At 43.0% G+C, this 7057-nt stretch overlaps 2 long non-coding RNA genes across 2 annotated transcripts in view; one reads left to right on the forward strand and one right to left on the reverse strand.

Annotated features, from left to right (window-relative positions):
* The window catches only part of LOC309526643, a 50310-nt gene extending 44451 nt beyond the window's left edge, over window positions 1-5859 (forward strand). Inside the window, exon 2 of the long non-coding RNA XR_014216775.1 lies at window positions 4748-5859. This is a non-coding gene — a long non-coding RNA (uncharacterized lncRNA). The remainder of the gene's footprint in view (window positions 1-4747) is intronic.
* Window positions 1777-3171, reverse strand: LOC309526714. The gene is made up of 2 exons (XR_014216872.1): window positions 2556-3171; window positions 1777-1960 (listed from the first exon to the last, which is right to left on the reverse strand). It is a non-coding gene; the product is annotated as an uncharacterized lncRNA (long non-coding RNA).
* Window positions 5860-7057: the final 1198 nt, after the last annotated feature.

Consider the following 7057-nt stretch of genomic DNA (forward strand, 5'->3'; position numbering starts at 1 on the left):
GAAGCTTCTGCCTGGCTTAGGGAGGGAGGCACAATACTGACACACATGACCTCCCCCACCCAATCGCCTTCATAAGCTGGCGCCACTGGCCCTAACACTCTCCTACGAAAAAAATTCACTGCGCATCACTGAAGGACCCGATGTGTCAGGAGCAAGGGGGGGAGAGAGACAGTGGCTAAAGAAGTGTTTCCCAGCCTTGGGTCTCCTGCTGTTTTTGGACTACAACTCCCATCATCCCTGACCACCATTCCTGCTAGCTAGGGATGATGGGAGTTGTAGTCCAAAAAACAGCTGGAGACCCAGGTTTGGGAGGAGGCAGCAGAGGCACCCCACCCATCCCTGCCCCCATCGTCAGGAGGGGCTCGAAGAGACAAGCACGGCGACTACTTACCTGTAGGACAAGTCACAGGTTATTTGCCATCAGATGAGGTTTGCGTGTGGCAGTGGCCACACTGTGGCTCCAACAGTCCAGCTCAGGGTGCAAGTCTGGGGAAAACATATGTGTGCATATTTACATTCAGGGGCTCCTGTAAGTTCAGGCTTTGTCAATAAAGAATTGAACTATTGGCCGTTTCTCCTCCTTGGGCTGGGTGTGCTCCGGACACCGCTGTTCTTTTGTTTTCCTGTCTGCAAACAACGCCGTGCATTTTCTCTGTTTGCATTTGCTCTTCCTTTGCTGAAACAAATGGCGCAAAACAATATAACAGCAATGTAACCAATTCAGTAAATAATTATATAAAATGATGCCACAGTGAGACAAAAAATATAGCTCTTGTCAGAAGTGAAACTGCAGCGGAAAGGAAACAGTGCTGCGTGCGATGAGCAAAGGCTGGAACACAAACCAATGCCTTCTTACATCCCTAGGACTGCTGGAAGTTACGTGCAATGTGGACACTTTCAGCAATGTTTTGAATGTGTAGACTCACATATAGTTTGAGCCTCTGGGAGGCTCACAGCAACGGCAACCAAGAGATTCCACGTGCAGGAGAGAAGAGTGTAGTGTTTCCTAGGATAGTTCAGTCAGTAGAGCATGTGACTCTTAATCTCAAGGTCTGGGGTTCGAGTCCCACCATGGGCAAAAGATTCCTTCATTACTGGGGGTTGGACTAGATAACTTGTGTGGTCTTTTCCAACTCTATAATTCTATGATTTTATGATTCTAGTAGTCTACCTGTTTGTTTGCTTACTCCAATATCTGCCAATAGCCCTTGAAATTAACTGGGTCAGGTGGGAATGTGCAATAATTCTTAAAATAAAATAAAAAAGATCTTGAACTTTGCCAAGTTTCCCATGTTGCAGCTCACTGCTAAATTCTGATGCAGGCTGGCAGTTTGCAAAATGGCTGGGTAAATACCAAGCTCGCGGTCTCGTCATTGACATGCCAAAAGAAAGCAACATCTTTCAACTCTCCTAGCTCCTAGGGACAGGACGGATGGATGAGAGGCAGCAAGAAAAATGAGGGACTTTCAGGGGCAGCTGTGTTTTACTAACCCAGTCATAATGCCCCTAAAAATCCTTATTGTTCTTGCAATGTTCAGCTGTGATCGTCAGTGGAAAGAGGCTTTAAAAGGCGAGTATCGAATTTTGGTAAGAAAATCAAAGCCCGGCACTGGATGGCCCCAGGACGTCAAAGAAGAGCAGCAATCCTACCTTTCACATCAAATAAAAGGCAAAAATGTTTCCCTTTAACCATGCCTTTGGCTGATTGAGATCCAATGTGGGGTTTTTTTTGGGGGGGGGATTATTGAGTTGTTTCCGTTTTTATTTTGAATATGCATATTGTGTTTTTATATTGCGATTTCATTGTGTGAGCCACTCTGAGATCTCTGGGTATAGGGCGGTATAGATATTTAATAAATAAAAAATAAATAAAAATAATAAAAAGCCTCACGTTTTGTCTTTATGCTTTGATGTTCTTGGTGCAAGTTTCCCACCCGCTCCCCAGATTGTTTCTCAAAACCTTTCAATTGTAGACAGATATAATATTGAAAGAGTGTTCTTCTTCTTCTTTGGCAATCACTCGTAGCCGAGTCATATTGTCTTCCATAAACACGGTTTTAACAATGAGTCCGTAAGCGACTGTGGAGGCCAATTCTGGACCCACACGTCCTTCCACAGTGGGGACATTGGTTCCCAAGCAGGAGTTGATCACGAGCGTTTGCCAAGCGTGCCTTCCTCTTAGCACGTTTCTCCCTATCGTCCTGAGTTTGAGCGTCTTCAAAGCCCATGACACCTTTGGTAAAGGCTGTTCTCCAACTGGAGCGCTCGCAGGCCAGTGTTTCCCAGTTGTTGGTGTTTATACTACATTTTTTAAGATTTGCCTTGAGACAGTCTTTAAACCTCTTTTGTTGACCACCAGCATTACACTTTCCATTTTTAAGTTCGGAATAGAGTAGTTGCTTTGGAAGACAATCATCAGGCATCCGCGCAACATGACCAGTCCAACGAAGTTGATGTTGAAGAATCATTGCTTCAACACTGGTGATCTTTGCTTCATCCAGTACACTGATGTTAGTTCACCTGTCCCACCCACTCCCCAAATTGTTTCTCAAAACCTTTCATTTGTAGACAGATATACTATTGAAAGGAGTGTGGTCTCGCTCGGTAGCATTCTTGTTGCATTTCATGCAAATTAGTCCTTTCCCTCTTTCAGGGTCCAGATTTCTTTTCTTTTCTTCCTAAAACCAGTTTTAAAAGTTTCAATACTCATCTTTGAATATTGATGGTTGGCACGCACTTTGGTACCCAAATCCCCAGAGCAATGTTGCATTTTTAAAAAATGTTTCTGCGTTCTTTATTTAATAAGGCACAGAAGGACCAGAAAAATGTGTACATGTTGCGTTGTGTTTTGCTTTTAAGGCTTGAAGACTGCCAAAAATGTGGGGAGGAGCTGGATCAATGGCTAACCAAGGGTTCAGCTTCGTTGATGTATAGCTGTCACGCAAATTGGAAAGCTGGGGGAAAGTTCATGTCATAGATGAGGAAGAACCTGCTGTGATTTCTAAATATTACCCCTGCCTTCGCCCTTACCTTCTTTTCTTTTCAGCCAAGCAACACCAATTTCGTAGTTTGGGCTAGTAGAATAAAATGTGACTCTTGGAGATGATAGATAGATGAGAGAGAGAGAGATGATAGATAGATAGATGATAGATAGATAGATAGATAGATAGATAGATAGATGATAGATAGATAGATAGATATTTAGATGATAGATAGATATAGATAGATGATAGATGATAGATAGATAGATAGATAGATAGATAGATAGATGATAGATAGATAGATAGATGATAGATAGATAGATAGATAGATAGATAGATAGATAGATAGATGATAGATAGATAGATGATAGATAGATAGATAGATATTTAGATGATAGATAGATATAGATAGATGATAGATGATAGATAGATAGATAGATAGATAGATGATAGATAGATAGATAGATAGATAGATAGATGATAGATAGATAGATAGATAGATAGATAGATAGATAGATATAGATAGATAGATAGATAGATGATAGATAGATAGATAGATAGATAGATAGATAGATAGATAGATAGATAGATAGATATAGATGATAGATGATAGATAGAGATAGATAGATAGATGATAGATAGATAGATAGATAGATAGATAGATAGATAGATAGATAGATAGATGATAGATATAGATAGATAGATAGATAGATAGATAGATAGATAGATAGATGATAGATAGATAGATAGATAGATGATAGATAGATAGATAGATAGATGATAGATAGAGATAGATAGATAGATAGATAGATATAGATAGATAGATAGATAGATAGATAGATGATAGATAGATAGATAGATGATAGATAGATGATAGATAGACACACCACTTTTCATACACATAATGCAGGAGACCACATTTCCCAATTGATTGATTATCATCCTGGATTTCCCCAAAGCTTTTCACAGATTTCAAAAGATTATGATGTGAGACCCCCCTTGCTCACCAAGCCTTAAGTTTGCCAAGTGTGCTGCTACTCAAATAGTTACCCTGCTCTTAGGGGGTTCTGAGGCATACTTGGGCTGAATCTACACACACACACATATATAAATGCTGTGGAAATATTTTTTTTGAAAAAAAAGTTTTAAAAAATATATGGAATTGCCAGTAGCTCACCAGTGCCACCTAGTGTCACATTTGTATAATGCGCTTAAAACACACTTCAAACATATTTGCAGCTGTATAGTTGAGTTGCAGGAGGTCCATAGGAGAACGGGGGGGGGGGGTGCCCCTTCACATCCATCTTGGAGAATGCAGCATGGACCTCATTTCCTCATCAGAAGTCCTTGTGTGCCTCATAGATACTGGGGATCAGGATTTATCACTTGCTCATCATGGAAACACTTTAATAAGTCTGCATATATTCGATTTGCATGCTTTCCCCCTGCTTCTACTAGTCATGAGGAGAGACAATGCAAGACATTGATGCTCTGCCCACTGACTGCTTAGAAATCACATGTCATTTCTTCCCTTGTGGCTTCTGCTTTTTGCCATACTGTCATGCAATTTTGCAATCTTTGCCTTAGCATTTAAATGGTCAGATTCGTTATCCAGTACCATTTCTGGATTTGCACGGTGGCGATGCATATAGCCTTGTTTATGATGTCATGTTAGCAGGGAAGTCCCGGAAAACGCACATGATTTTGGGACTCTTCCTAGGCTTTTTCCAGAATCTAATCTGTTTTATCCTTTTGTTGGTCCACAGGGCCCGTGAAACATGTCTCGGCTGTCAATCTGGGAGACTGTGCGGAGCGTCGTTTCTCGCCTCCATGCCAGAGAAGTTGCACTGCATGCGAGATGGTCTTTTTTGTATGCCATTGAATACATATTGGGCTTTAATGTCTGAACACTGTGTTTGGGTCCTGCAGCTGCAATGAGGGAGTAATCTGTAACAGAACAAATCCCGTGCTTCGCGGCTCATTCATCATTTAGCTGGCTATTAGCTGTAGATGGGGCATTCCTATTCCTGTTGCCAGCTTACAGATCAAAGTAGCTCTATCCCAGAGGCATAACGACAGAACACTTCAGAACAGGTACTTCAGATTAGCCTAGAAAGCACTGCTGTCATTGGCCACCATCACGAACTGTTTGTGTATCATCTGATCAGAGAAGCTGCAAGGCTGTTCAGGTTTTTATTTGGGAGAGGGGTATGGGAGGGAGTACCCCACCATTCCTACACAACTGATCTGGGGACGCGGGTGGCGCTGTGGTCTAAACCACTGAGCCTCTTCGGCTTGCCGATCCGAAGGTTGGCGGTTCGAATCCCCACGACGGAGTGAGTTCCTGTTGCTCTGGTCCGGCTCCTGCCAACCTAGCAGTTTGAAAGCACACCAGTGCAAGTAGATAAATAGGTACCGCTGTGGCAGGAAGGTAAATGGTGTTTCCGTGTGTTCTGGCTTCTGTTATGGTGTCCTGTTGCACCAGAAGCAGTTTAGTCATGCTGGCCACATGACCCGGAATGCTGTCTGTGGACAAACGCCGGCTCCCTTGGCCTGAAAGCGAGATGAGCATCACAACCCCATAGTCGCCTTTGACTGGACCGAACCATCCAGGGTTCCTTTACCTTTACTATATCTGATTGTCTGATAGGGCCAGACATGGGCAGCCCGGGCTACTGGAAAGGGACTTGAGAACCACTTAGGCAACATGCCTCTCTATTGACTCAGGACACATGTTCAGAAACCTACTTCCTTGCATGTCTGACCACTAGCCATAACAGGGCAATAGTGTTGGCAATTGCCATGTGCCAAATGACTTGGAAGCACAGCTGTCAAAATAACACTTTACTTTTTCTTTAAAATAAATGTTATTTATGTACGCCTTTGTCCCGTTCATTTGTACCCAGATGCTCCTCCAAGAAGGTTGTGATCGCATATTTGGGGTCATTTGGTGTGTTTTTTCCATCGCAACGACTACCCTGGTTCCAGTTACAGATAGGTAGCCGTGTTGGTCTGCCATAGTCTAAATAAGTCATTATACATGACTTAGCCATTTCTCACCTTCTCACCCCTTGCCTTTTCCTGTAAGACCTATTGCAGTCGTTAAGAGTCGTCAACAGGCTCATCTCAGCTATCTGCCAATCTCCCATTCCCACCACCCTTCTGAGTAATACCCCTCCCCACCTTCTCACTATATAGAAGGATCTGGCAACTTCTGTTTCAGTGTATCTGAAGAAGTGTGCATGCACACAAAAGCTCATACCAAGAACTAACTTAGTTGGTCTTTAAGGTGCTACTGGAAGGGATTTTTTTATAACGACTACCCTGTGAGGTAGATTGGGGTTGCCAAGCTTTTGGGGCCGGTGGAGTTTTGAGAGAGCGCATCTCTTCTAGTTTCTTCTCTCGCTGCCCCTCGGTCACTTTCAAGCCCCCCATCTCACCCTTCTGACACACAGAGAAAGAACATGCACACAAACACTGGTCCCATTTGCACAATGCATTTAAAGCAGGATCATACCACTTTAAGCAGTCATGGCTTCCCCCAAAGCATTCTGGGAGCTGTAGTTGGTTAAGGGTTAAGGGTGCTAAGAGCTGTTAGGGGACCCCTATTCCCATCACAGTGCTACACTTCCCAGAGTGGTTAATAATAATAATAATAATAATAATAATAATAATAATAATAATAATAATTTATTATTTATACCCCGCCCATCTGGCTGGGCTTCCCCAGCCACTCTGGGCGGCTTCCAAAAAGATATTAAAATACTGTAATACATTGAACATTAAAAGCTTCCCTAAACAAGGCTGCCTTCAGGTGTCTTCTAAAAGTCTGGTAGTTGTTTTTCTCTTTGACATCTGGTGGGAGGGTGTTCCACAGGGAGGGCGCCACTACGAGAAGGCCCTCTGCCTGGTTCCCTGTAACTTGGCTTCTCGCAGTGATGGAACCGCCAGAAGGCCCTCGGCGCTGGACCTCAGTGTCCGGATAGAATGATGGGGGTGGAGACGCTCCTTCAGATATACTGGACCAAGGCCGTTTAGGGCTTTAAAGTTCAGCACCAACACTTTGAATTGTGCTC

This window comes from Podarcis vaucheri, assembly GCF_965113315.1.
Source record: "Podarcis vaucheri genome assembly, chromosome: 2".
Lineage (NCBI taxonomy): Eukaryota > Metazoa > Chordata > Lepidosauria > Squamata > Lacertidae > Podarcis > Podarcis vaucheri.